The following is a 14316-nucleotide window of genomic DNA, read 5'->3' as shown; positions in this document are numbered from 1 at the left end:
ATTACGACACAAGCCTTTTTGAGAGACCTTACATAAGCATGAGAACCCAGGGCATGGAAGCCAGGTTGAAGGCTCCTTCTTTCAAGAAAACCCTCTTACACTCATCACTGGTACTGTCAGCAGAGGACCAAGTTCCCCTTGAGAGAGAATCATCCCTTGTTCTCAGAGATGAAATATTAATTCTGAGAACTAGGCTAACTCAAGCCAGCCTGATATTTCAGGTGAGCTACCATGACACTGATTATGTGTGCTGGAGGGAGAGAGAGAGAGAGAGACAGCGGAAAAAGGGTGAGGCCGCCATTTTCTTTGCTAAAAAACCTGCCTGATTAGATTCTATTTCTAGGGGATTTTGACAGTCACACAGCTGCAGAGCAAATTAAAAGCTAATGTTCGCTTTTGCTCTACGCTACGATCGGCGTCCATCATATTCTAAGTCATCTAATACATCCTCAAAATCTGATAAATATTCAGGCATATTGCACACAATATTCAGGGCACCAACAAGCCAATCGTAGCGTAGAGAATGTGAGCTGCAAGTGTAGCCTACAGACTGAGAATAGCCAGTTTGCGCGCTGTGCGCATGCGTGCTGGAGCAAATGGGGAAGCTATTTCGTTTCTAAAGACGTTTCTAAAGATGATATTACAGAGGCATGTGAAAAACCACAACAAGCCCTCACTCTATGTAAGCACAACTAGCGATTCATAAAGGCAGATTGATGAAAACAACCGTTTCGCGGCAGAAAATATATTTTTTTAGAAGCTGCATTCTCAGTGCCCCGTCCGCGCCATTACATGGATATACTTGGCTTGCGCTGGATTTTAAATTTCTTCTACAGGCCTCCGAATTACACCAAAGTTATCTCGGTGAGTCAAACGTCTTATAATATGGCGCAAATAAGGTCCAGGTTATCAAAAACGAGCATTCTCCTTTAATGTCTCCATCAGGGCCCCTGCAAGAACGTTCAGATACGCCTGTGACATACATATCTATGACTTTGGGCTTGATTTACTAAGACCCTGAGTAAAAAGTGCTAAATTGAGTGTTTATAGTAACAGATTGTGTGTTGTTAATTTAGATATTGCAGGTGATCAACGAAGAGTAATTGTGTGAATGCCATCAGGTGCAAACAACCTTATTTAAATGACCAGCATGTATATTTATTAAGGTGTACACACAAAAATAGACAAGGCGCATGCATATTTTATGTAACATTTTTACAGTTGTGCACATGGTTTTACACGTGAAAACGTTAAGCAGCACAGCCCCAATAGTATGTTATTCAGTCTTAATATTTCACAGCTAACTTATTTTACATAGCTCCAAAAAAAACAATTGCAAACGATCATGTGGATCATACTGTCTAAAGCAGTGGTTCTTAACCTGGGTTCGATCGAACCCCAGGGGTTCGGTGAGTCAGTCTCAGGGGTTCGGCGGAGGTCAAGACACACACCTGACTCATGATTTGTGATGACACGCCCCGCTTGGCCATCATTGGCTGCAGGTGATCACGCTACATCGCTTGGCCTATCTGTGCTGCAGGGAATTTGGTGCGCTCAGTAGTCGACTTGTGACTGTCGTGATGGTACGTCGTGTGATTGTGAAAGGAACAGACTTTGTTGCGAAAATGACATGAGAGTGGCACTTGCCAAGGTCTGAACTGGTCTCTGAAAGGCAACAGCAGAAGTCACACTGATTTGCAGTAAATATTCATTATTAGGGGCCAGGCAGCGTAGCTGCCGGAACCCTATTGTATTTGCCTATATTATTATTATTATTATTATTATAATTATTATTATTCTCCATCTTCCACTGAAGTCTAACTTCCCGTGGACAAAAAATCACCAAAATTTGCACAAAGCTCCAGTCCTATACCCAAAGTCCTCAACCTGCATTGTAGGTCAATAAACCTGAAGGTGGCGCTACAGCAACAGTCTAAAGTTTAAAACTTTAAAAAAATCATAACAAATCAGCCATAGGTGCTATCACTGTAAAACCACCACGTGAATGTAGTCCCAAGTGAGACAAAACTTTCATACGCTTTGACCTTGCAGGAATTTTGAAGTCCATCACTCTGATTTCTTCATAAACTGTAAAACCTATCAAACCTATCTCCTCCCACATTTTTTGTTCAATTGACACCAAAATCGATCTACTGTATCTTCAGACTGTCCTTACCAAACGATCCTCACAGATTTTTGAAATATGAAAAATAGAGCCTACAGCACTTCAAAAAGTTTTACTGTTAACAGTTCTGTATACAGCTCCTATTAATTCTCGCCAAATCAATGTCTGATCATCCTCATAAAAAGTGACAACATTGGCCACATATTCAAGATGTAGTATGATTTTTTTCAGAATTCTATCTCAAAAATTGAATTTTTTAAAATATGTTTAATTCTGTCCTCTGAAACCAACACTTCATACAGAGAAAACTACGTTACCCACAATCCAACGCAAGGTCCACGAATCTGAGACATCGCTGTTGGCAACCCTACCCCACCCCCGCCGAGGATTACAATGACTAAATCGATTGATTGGCAACTGACTGAGTACACAGCTGCTGAAATTAATGTTCAATTATGAAAAAAAAGCTAACAAAACCTGTAACCCACATTTTTCAATCAATTAACACTAAAGTTGCTACACTGGATCTTCAAACTGTCATTCACAAACTCATTGACCAGATTATTGAATTATCAAAATTGAGCTTACAATGCATCAAAATGTTTTACTTATTATTATTATTCTCCATCTTCCACTGAAGTCTAACTTCCTGTGGTCAAAAAATCACCAAAATGTGCACATAGCTCCAGTACTATACCCAAAGTCCTCAACCTGCATTGTAGGTCAATAAAGCTGAAGGTGGCGCTACAGCAACAGTCTAAAGTTTAAAACTTTAAAAAATCATAACAAATCAGCCATAGGTGCCATCACTGTAAAACCACCACGCGAATGTAGTCCCAAGTGAGACAAAACTTTCATACACTCTGACCTTGCAGGAATTCTGATTATTATTATTATTCTCCATCTTCCACTGAAGTCTAACTTCCCGTGGACAAAAAATCACCAAAATGTGCGCATAGCTCCAGTACTATACCCAAAGTCCTCAACCTGCATTGTAGGTCAATAAACCTGAAGGTGGCGCTACAGCAACAGTCTAAAGTTTAAAACTTTAAAAAAATCATAACAAATCAGCCATAGGTGCTATCACTGTAAAACCACCACGTGAATGCAGTCCCAAGTGAGACAAAACTTTCATACGCTTTGACCTTGCAGGAATTTTGAAGTCCATCACTCTGATTTCTTCATAAACTGTAAAACCTATCAAACCTATCTCCTCCCACATTTTTTGTTCAATTGACACCAAAATCGATCTACTGTATCTTCAGACTGTCCTTACCAAACGATCCTCACAGATTTTTGAAATATGAAAAATAGAGCCTACAGCACTTCAAAAAGTTTTACTGTTAACAGTTCTGTATACAGCTCCTATTAATTCTCGCCAAATCAATGTCTGATCATCCTCATAAAAAGTGACAACATTGGCCACATATTCAAGATGTAGTATGATTTTTTTCAGAATTCTATCTCATAAATTGAATTTTTTAAAATATGTTTAATTCTGTCCTCTGAAACCAACACTTCATACAGAGAAAACTACGTTACCCACAATCCAACGCAAGCTCCACGAATCTGAGACATCGCTGTTGGCAACCCTACCCCACCCCCGCCGAGGATTACAATGACTAAATCGATTGATTGGCAACTGACTGAGTACACAGCTGCTGAAATTAATGTTCAATTATGAAAAAAAAGCTAACAAAACCTGTAACCCACATTTTTCAATCAATTAACACTAAAGTTGCTACACTGGATCTTCAAACTGTCATTCACAAACTCATTGACCAGATTATTGAATTATCAAAATTGAGCTTACAATGCATCAAAATGTTTTACTTATTATTATTATTCTCCATCTTCCACTGAAGTCTAACTTCCTGTGGTCAAAAAATCACCAAAATGTGCACATAGCTCCAGTACTATACCCAAAGTCCTCAACCTGCATTGTAGGTCAATAAAGCTGAAGGTGGCGCTACAGCAACAGTCTAAAGTTTAAAACTTTAAAAAATCATAACAAATCAGCCATAGGTGCCATCACTGTAAAACCACCACGCAAATGTAGTCCCAAGTGAGACAAAACTTTCATACACTCTGACCTTGCAGGAATTCTGATTATTATTATTATTCTCCATCTTCCACTGAAGTCTAACTTCCCGTGGACAAAAAATCACCAAAATGTGCGCATAGCTCCAGTACTATACCCAAAGTCCTCAACCTGCATTGTAGGTCAATAAACCTGAAGGTGGCGCTACAGCAACAGGCTAAAGTTTAAAACTTTAAAAAATCATAACAAATCAGCCATAGGTGCTATCACTGTAAAACCACCACGTGAATGTAGGCCCAAGTGAGACAAAACTTTCATACGCTTTGACCTTGCAGGAATTTTGAAGTCCATCACTCTGATTTCTTCATAAACTGTTAAACCTATCAAACTCATCTCCTCCCACATTTTTTGTTCCATTGACACCAAAATCGATCTACTGTATCTTCAGACTGTCCTTACCAAACGATCCTCACAGATTTTTGAAATATGAAAAATAGAGCCTACAGCACTTCAAAAAGTTTTACTGTTAACAGTTCTGTATACAGTTCCTATTAATTCTCGCCAAATCAATGTCTGATCATCCTCATAAAAAGTGACAACATTGGCCACATATTCAAGATGTAGTATGATTTTTTTCAGAATTCTATCTCAAAAATTGAATTTTTTAAAATATGTTTAATTCTGTCCTCTGAAACCAACACTTCATACAGAGAAAACTACGTTACCCACAATCCAACGCAAGCTCCACGAATCTGAGACATCGCTGTTGGCAACCCTACCCCACCCCCGCCGAGGATTACAATGACTAAATCGATTGATTGGCAACTGACTGAGTACACAGCTGCTGAAATTAATGTTCAATTATGAAAAAAAAGCTAACAAAACCTGTAACCCACATTTTTCAATCAATTAACACTAAAGTTGCTACACTGGATCTTCAAACTGTCATTCACAAACTCATTGACCAGATTATTGAATTATCAAAATTGAGCTTACAATGCATCAAAATGTTTTACTTATTATTATTATTCTCCATCTTCCACTGAAGTCTAACTTCCTGTGGTCAAAAAATCACCAAAATGTGCACATAGCTCCAGTACTATACCCAAAGTCCTCAACCTGCATTGTAGGTCAATAAAGCTGAAGATGGCGCTACAGCAACAGTCTAAAGTTTAAAACTTTAAAAAATCATAACAAATCAGCCATAGGTGCCATCACTGTAAAACCACCACGCGAATGTAGTCCCAAGTGAGACAAAACTTTCATACACTCTGACCTTGCAGGAATTCTGATTATTATTATTATTCTCCATCTTCCACTGAAGTCTAACTTCCCGTGGACAAAAAATCACCAAAATTTGCGCATAGCTCCAGTACTCTACCCAAAGTCCTCAACCTGCATTGTAGGTCAATAAACCTGAAGGTGGCGCTACAGCAACAGGCTAAAGTTTAAAACTTTAAAAAATCATAACAAATCAGCCATAGGTGCTATCACTGTAAAACCACCACGTGAATGTAGGCCCAAGTGAGACAAAACTTTCATACGCTTTGACCTTGCAGGAATTTTGAAGTCCATCACTCTGATTTCTTCATAAACTGTTAAACCTATCAAACTCATCTCCTCCCACATTTTTTGTTCCATTGACACCAAAATTGATCTACTGTATCTTCAGACTGTCCTTACCAAACGATCCTCACAGATTTTTGAAATATGAAAAATTGAGCCCACAGCACATCAAAAAGTTTTACTGTTAACAGTTCTGTATATAGTTCCTATTAATTCTCGCCAAATCAATGTCTGATCATCCTCATAAAAAGTGTCAATACATTAGCCACATATCCAAGATGTAGTATGATTTCTTTCGGAATTTTATCTCAAAAATTGAATTTTTTAAAATATGTTTAATTCTGTCCTCTAAAACCAACACTTCATACAGAGAAAACTACGTTACCCACAATCCAACGCAAGCTCCACGAATCTGAGACATCGCTGTTGGCAACCCTACCCCACCCCCGCCGAGGATTACAATGACTAAATCGATTGATTGGCAACTGACTGAGTACACAGCTGCTGAAGTTAATGTTCAATTATGAAGAAAAGCAAACAAAACCTGTAAAAATTAATAAACATATCTCATCCAACATTTTTCAATCAATTAACACCAAACTTGCTACACTGGATCTTCAGACTGTAATTCACAAACTCATTGACCATTGTTGAATTATCAAAATCGAGCTTACAACGCATCAAAATGTTTTACAAATGTTTTACGATACGAATGTACATTGGAATGTCAACTTTCTTGTTGTCCTATTCTCTCGCTTATTGCTCCTAAACTTGTCGGAAATTGCCTGGCCCCGCCTCATCGCTGCGAAGCAGCTTTAATTATGCTTTTGTTTTTGTGTGAAAATCATGTTTTGATGGTTTTGTTCTTTGAACACAGTGATGTTGATGCACGGTTCATTTTGTGCACCAGTAAAATATATACCTACAGTATGTTTTGAATTTGAAAAAATCATATTTTATTTTTCCAATTAAGAAGGGTTCGGTGAATGCGCATATGGAACTGGTGGGGTTCAGTACCTCCAACAAGGTTAAGAACCACTGGTCTAAAGTATTCCTTGAATTCCAGTACAGAAGGAGAAAAATGTGAAGGGTTTCTTTTTTTTTCAAGGCAGTAAGCACTTCACTTGTGATGGGGCTTTAGGCATGTCGACAGAGCATGTCGCCATCCTTTGAAGGGAGGGTGACAGTTGCTGTCACTTCACTTTGACTGATCACCTTTGACACACTCATCTCCTCTCCGGAAGACGATGACAAACTTCACTCAAAGAGCCCCTACCAAGCACTGCTGATGACAATTGATGGCATCCTATCCTATCGCTTTTAAACTGATATACCGTAGCCTACAAACCATTAAAGCTGTGCTATTTCTCCATGGAATATTCTCTCAAATGCAGTGCGTGTGCTTTTGGTTTGTGTGTGATTGTGTCAGTGTGCGTGTATACCCATTTATCTGGTTCCCATGTGTTTGGCCAGATACACTATAATCACAGCAGCTGAGAGGATATGGAGGTGAGCGTTCTTTAAATCGCGGTAATATGTTTAATCAATCACCTCATTCGCTCATGCGGCCCTGCTGTCTACTTGGGAGAGCCCAGGATCAATACGATGCATTAAGTAATATCCTTTGGATTATTGACATGCGCCTTGACTAACAACAGGCCATGATTGGATCGACTTTATACCAGAGAGTACACATGTCGACAGGCGTCACGATCAATGGCAGGGTTAGTGCTGATGGAGTTTTTACCTTTTATTGCAGGGAGGCCGGTTGGGGGGGGGGGGGCTGGATCACACACATACAGGACACACACACACACACACACACATAAACATTATATCCAGTTGTTTTATAGACATGTTTTGGTGTAACTCAGCTGAAATGGTTTAAGTCACACATCAGTCTATATGTAATAGCTTACCACAGGATTCAGGCTAAGAAAATGTAATTTTTCCAAATAGTGAATGAGAATGAGATATTGTTTTGTTTTACATGCATAGAATGATCATATAATATTGTTTGCTTAAACAGCAAATAAATAAAGTTTATATCTAGCTGATATGACTCCTCATTCTAACAAAGAGACAATGCTCTTAAAAAAATAAAAACTTTAAAAAAAAACATCATAATTCAAACCCAGGACTGCAGATTACTAATGTAACACCTTAAACACTCAGCCACCAGGAAATATGGTATGCCAGACAGAAGATCTAAAGATGAAGTAAAGGGAAATAGTTCAAGACCAGTTTTGGACAGTTTTGTTTTAATTCATATATCCCCCCCAGTGATTCGGATAGCATATGATTTATGTGTAATACCACACATTCCAGGCTAAGAAAATATAATTTTTCCTAATATTGTGTTTAACAATGATAACAATGTTATCTTTCTTTGCATGTAAAGCTAAATAATATCTGATTCATGAGAAACAAATCAGATATTATTTTGCTTTACATGCATAGAAAGATAAAATTGTTTGCTCTAACAGCAAATAAATGAAGCTGATGTCTATCTATCTATCTAAAGCTGATTTGACAGATTGTAGCGAAGAGCCAACATTCTTTAACAATAAAAAAAAAACTTTGTCCGGACTTGAACCCAGGACTACAGATTACTACTGCAGCACCATAACCACTGGGCCACTGGATACTATTGGCAGAATATATAAAGATGAAGGGAAGGAAAATAGTCCAAGTATGGCCAAGTGTTGTTTTCTTTTAATGTGTGTATCCAGTGATTCAGATCCGCTCCAACATGTAACAGGTTCTATGTTGGCCCATGCTGCACCCCTCCACCCCTACACCTAGTTTCGTGAAAATCAATCTGGTAGTTTTGGCGTAATCCTGCTAAAAAACGAATGAACAAACGAACCTGCGTAACTGAAAATATATCCCCTGCCCAGGCAATTAGAGTAAAAGTTCACTTTGGTGAACGCATAAAGGGCAAGTAACCTTGAAGTGCACAAATGTGTGACAGAGAGGGCTTTTTAATCAGGCCTCCAGGAGCCTCTCAAAGAAATCACAGCAAAAGGTTAAGCCGTCCTAGACGAGCTAGTTAGATAGGACGGCAGAGACCTATTTTTGTGCAACAACCTGATCTCATGCAATAATCACTCAAAGTTTCTGGTGAAACTTCAGTGTCTGTAGTGACTTGTAGAGTTTAAAACAGGTTCTCCATAGTAACTGTGAATATGTCGCATTTTAGAGTCGCAATGCTGGCTCGAATTCCTCTAGAACTCCTCATGTATCTATTAAAGTTACCATGCGAAGATGTGGGTCATCATCATGTATCTATTAAAGTTACCATGCGAAGATGTGGGTCATCATCCAGAATGACACAGACACATCCACCATGTCTGCTTTCTATTCAGTACCTTTCAGGAGCACTGTGAGCGGGAGAGCCTTCAGAGAGATGCCCAGTGTTCAGGAAGGAAGGGCCTCACATCCCCAGTGTTCAGGAAGAAAGGGCCTCACATCCCCAGTGTTCAGGAAGGAAGAGCCTCACATCCCCAGTGTTCAGGAAGGAAGGGGCTCACATCCCCAGTGTTCAGGAAGGAAGAGCCTCACATCCCCAGTGTTCAGGAAGGAATGGCCTCACATCGTCAGTGTTCAGGAAGGAATGGCCTCACATCCCCAGTGTTCAGGAAGAAAGGGCCTCACATCCCCAGTGTTCAGGAAGGAAGGGCCTCACATCCCCAGTGTTCAGGAAGAGGAGCCTCACATCCCCAGTGTTCAGGAAGAAAGGGCCTCACATCCCCAGTGTTCAGGAAGGAAGGGCCTCACATCCCCAGTGTTCAGGAAGAGGAGCCTCACATCCCCAGTGTTCAGGAAGAAAGGGCCTCACATCCCCAGTGTTCAGGAAGAAAGGGCCTCACATCCCCAGTGTTCAGGAAGGGCCTCACATCCCCAGTGTTCAGGAAGGAATGGCCTCACATCCCCAGTGTTCAGGAAGAAAGGGCCTCACATCCCCAGTGTTCAGGAAGAAAGGGCCTCACATCCCCAGTGTTCAGGAAGAAAGGGCCTCACATCCCCAGTGTTCAGGAAGAGGAGCCTCACATCCCCAGTGTTCAGGAAGAGGAGCCTCACATCCCCAGTGTTCAGGAAGGAATGGCCTCACATCCCCAGTGTTCAGTAAGGGCCTCACATCCCCAGTGTTCAGGAAGAAAGGGCCTCACACCCCCAGTGTTCAGGAAGAGCCTCACATCCCCAGTGTTCAGTAAGGGCCTCACATCCCCAGTGTTCAGGAAGAAGAGCCTCACATCCCCAGTGTTCAGGAAGAAAGGGCCTCACATCTCCAGTGTTCAGGAAGGAAGAGCCTCACATCCCCAGTGTTCAGGAAGGAAGAGCCTCACACCCCCAGTGTTCAGGAAGAAGAGCCTCACATCCCCAGTGTTCAGGAAGGAAGAGCCTCACATCCCCAGTGTTCAGGAAGAAGAGCCTCACATCCCCAGTGTTCAGGAAGGGCCTCACATCCCCAGTGTTCAGGAAGAAGAGCCTCACATCTCCAGTGTTCAGGAAGGAAGGGCCTCACATCCCCAGTGTTCAGGAAGAGCCTCACATCTCCAGTGTTCAGGAAGGGCCTCACATCCCCAGTGTTCAGGAAGAGGAGCCTCACATCTCCAGTGTTCAGGAAGGAAGGGCCTCACATCCCCAGTGTTCAGGAAGAGCCTCACATCCCCAGTGTTCAGGAAGAGGAGCCTCACATCCCCAGTGTTCAGGAAGAGGAGCCTCACTTCCCCAGTGTTCAGGAAGAGGAGCCTCACATCCCCAGTGTTCAGGAAGAAAGAGCCTCACATCCCCAGTGTTCAGGAAGAAAGGGCCTCACATCCCCAGTGTTCAGGAAGAAGGGCCTCACATCCCCAGTGTTCAGGAAGAAAGGGCCTCACATCCCCAGTGTTCAGGAAGAGGAGCCTCACATCCCCAGTGTTCAGGAAGAGCCTCACATCCCCAGTGTTCAGGAAGAAGAGCCTCACATCCCCAGTGTTCAGGAAGAAGAGCCTCACATCCCCAGTGTTCAGGAAGAAGAGCCTCACATCCCCAGTGTTCAGGAAGGAAGAAAGGGCCTCACATCCCCAGTGTTCAGGAAGAGCCTCACATCCCCAGTGTTCAGGAAGAAGAGCCTCACATCCCCAGTGTTCAGGAAGGGCCTCACATCCCCAGTGTTCAGGAAGAAAGGGCCTCACATCCCCAGTGTTCAGGAAGGAAGAGCCTCACATCCCCAGTGTTCAGGAAGGGCCTCACATCCCCAGTGTTCAGGAAGAAAGGGCCTCACATCCCCAGTGTTCAGGAAGAGGAGCCTCACATCTCCAGTGTTCAGGAAGAGGAGCCTCACATCCCCAGTGTTCAGGAAGAAAGGGCCTCACATCCCCAGTGTTCAGGAAGAAAGGGCCTCACATCCCCAGTGTTCAGGAAGAAGAGCCTCACATCCCCAGTGTTCAGGAAGAAGAGCCTCACATCCCCAGTGTTCAGGAAGGAAGAGCCTCACATCCCCAGTGTTCAGGAAGGAAGAGCCTCACATCCCCAGTGTTCAGGAAGAAGAGCCTCACATCCCCAGTGTTCAGGAAGGAAGGGCCTCACATCCCCAGTGTTCAGGAAGGAAGGGTCTCACATCCCCAGTGTTCAGGAAGGGCCTCACATCCCCAGTGTTCAGGAAGGAAGGGCCTCACATCCCCAGTGTTCAGGAAGAGGAGCCTCACATCCCCAGTGTTCAGGAAGGAAGGGGCTCACATCCCCAGTGTTCAGGAAGGAAGAGCCTCACATCCCCAGTGTTCAGGAAGAAAGGGCCTCACATCCCCAGTGTTCAGGAAGAAGGGCCTCACATCCCCAGTGTTCAGGAAGAGGAGCCTCACATCCCCAGTGTTCAGGAAGGAAGAGCCTCACATCCCCAGTGTTCAGGAAGAAAGGGCCTCACATCCCCAGTGTTCAGGAAGAAGGGCCTCACATCCCCAGTGTTCAGGAAGAGGAGCCTCACATCCCCAGTGTTCAGGAAGGAAGAGCCTCACATCCCCAGTGTTCAGGAAGGAAGGGCCTCACATCCCCAGTGTTCAGGAAGAGGAGCCTCACATCCCCAGTGTTCAGGAAGGAAGGGGCTCACATCCCCAGTGTTCAGGAAGGAAGAGCCTCACATCCCCAGTGTTCAGGAAGAAAGGGCCTCACATCCCCAGTGTTCAGGAAGAAGGGCCTCACATCCCCAGTGTTCAGGAAGAGGAGCCTCACATCCCCAGTGTTCAGGAAGGAAGAGCCTCACATCCCCAGTGTTCAGGAAGAAAGGGCCTCACATCCCCAGTGTTCAGGAAGAAGAGCCTCACATCCCCAGTGTTCAGGAAGAAAGGGCCTCACATCCCCAGTGTTCAGGAAGAAGAGCCTCACATCCCCAGTGTTCAGTAAGGGCCTCACATCCCCAGTGTTCAGGAAGAAAGGGCCTCACACCCCCAGTGTTCAGGAAGAGCCTCACATCCCCAGTGTTCAGGAAGGAAGAGCCTCACATCCCCAGTGTTCAGGAAGAAGAGCCTCACATCCCCAGTGTTCAGGAAGGGCCTCACATCCCCAGTGTTCAGGAAGAAGAGCCTCACATCTCCAGTGTTCAGGAAGGAAGGGCCTCACATCCCCAGTGTTCAGGAAGAGCCTCACATCTCCAGTGTTCAGGAAGGGCCTCACATCCCCAGTGTTCAGGAAGAGGAGCCTCACATCTCCAGTGTTCAGGAAGGAAGGGCCTCACATCCCCAGTGTTCAGGAAGAGCCTCACATCCCCAGTGTTCAGGAAGAGGAGCCTCACATCCCCAGTGTTCAGGAAGAGGAGCCTCACTTCCCCAGTGTTCAGGAAGAGGAGCCTCACATCCCCAGTGTTCAGGAAGAAAGAGCCTCACATCCCCAGTGTTCAGGAAGAAAGGGCCTCACATCCCCAGTGTTCAGGAAGAAGGGCCTCACATCCCCAGTGTTCAGGAAGAAAGGGCCTCACATCCCCAGTGTTCAGGAAGAAAGGGCCTCACATCCCCAGTGTTCAGGAAGGGCCTCACATCCCCAGTGTTCAGGAAGAGGAGCCTCACATCCCCAGTGTTCAGGAAGAGCCTCACATCCCCAGTGTTCAGGAAGAAGAGCCTCACATCCCCAGTGTTCAGAAAGAAGAGCCTCACATCCCCAGTGTTCAGGAAGAAGAGCCTCACATCCCCAGTGTTCAGGAAGAAGAGCCTCACATCCCCAGTGTTCAGGAAGAAGAGCCTCACATCCCCAGTGTTCAGGAAGGAAGAAAGGGCCTCACATCCCCAGTGTTCAGGAAGAGCCTCACATCCCCAGTGTTCAGGAAGAAGAGCCTCACATCCCCAGTGTTCAGGAAGGGCCTCACATCCCCAGTGTTCAGGAAGAAAGGGCCTCACATCCCCAGTGTTCAGGAAGGAAGAGCCTCACATCCCCAGTGTTCAGGAAGAAAGGGCCTCACATCCCCAGTGTTCAGGAAGAGGAGCCTCACATCTCCAGTGTTCAGGAAGAGGAGCCTCACATCCCCAGTGTTCAGGAAGAAAGGGCCTCACATCCCCAGTGTTCAGGAAGAAAGGGCCTCACATCCCCAGTGTTCAGGAAGAAGAGCCTCACATCCCCAGTGTTCAGGAAGAAAGGGCCTCACATCCCCAGTGTTCAGGAAGGAAGAGCCTCACATCCCCAGTGTTCAGGAAGAAGAGCCTCACATCCCCAGTGTTCAGGAAGAAGAGCCTCACATCCCCAGTGTTCAGGAAGAGCCTCACATCCCCAGTGTTCAGGAAGGAAGAGCCTCACATCCCCAGTGTTCAGGAAGAAGAGCCTCACATCCCCAGTGTTCAGGAAGGAAGAGCCTCACATCCCCAGTGTTCAGGAAGGAAGAGCCTCACATCCCCAGTGTTCAGGAAGGAAGGGCCTCACATCCCCAGTGTTCAGGAAGGAAGGGTCTCACATCCCCAGTGTTCAGGAAGGGCCTCACATCCCCAGTGTTCAGGAAGGAAGGGCCTCACATCCCCAGTGTTCAGGAAGAGGAGCCTCACATCCCCAGTGTTCAGGAAGGAAGGGGCTCACATCCCCAGTGTTCAGGAAGGAAGAGCCTCACATCCCCAGTGTTCAGGAAGAAAGGGCCTCACATCCCCAGTGTTCAGGAAGAAGGGCCTCACATCCCCAGTGTTCAGGAAGAGGAGCCTCACATCCCCAGTGTTCAGGAAGGAAGAGCCTCACATCCCCAGTGTTCAGGAAGAAAGGGCCTCACATCCCCAGTGTTCAGGAAGAAGAGCCTCACATCCCCAGTGTTCAGGAAGAAAGGGCCTCACATCCCCAGTGTTCAGGAAGAAGAGCCTCACATCCCCAGTGTTCAGGAAGAAGGGCCTCACATCCCCAGTGTTCAGGAAGAGGAGCCTCAAATCCCCAGTGTTCAGGAAGGAAGGGGCTCATATCCCCAGTGTTCAGGAAGAGCCTCACATCCCCAGTGTTCAGGAAGAAGAGCCTCACATCCCCAGTGTTCAGGAAGAAAGGGCCTCACATCCCCAGTGTTCAGGAAGGAAGAGCCTCACATCCCCAGTGTTCAGGAAGAAGAGCCTCACATCCCCAGTGTTCAGGAAGAAGAGCCTCACAT

Source organism: Borostomias antarcticus (genome assembly GCF_949987555.1).
Source record: "Borostomias antarcticus genome assembly, chromosome: 18".
NCBI classification, from domain to species: Eukaryota; Metazoa; Chordata; class Actinopteri; order Stomiiformes; family Stomiidae; genus Borostomias; species Borostomias antarcticus.
The sequence above is the reverse complement of the archived record's forward strand: the minus strand, read 5'-3'. Positions refer to the sequence as shown.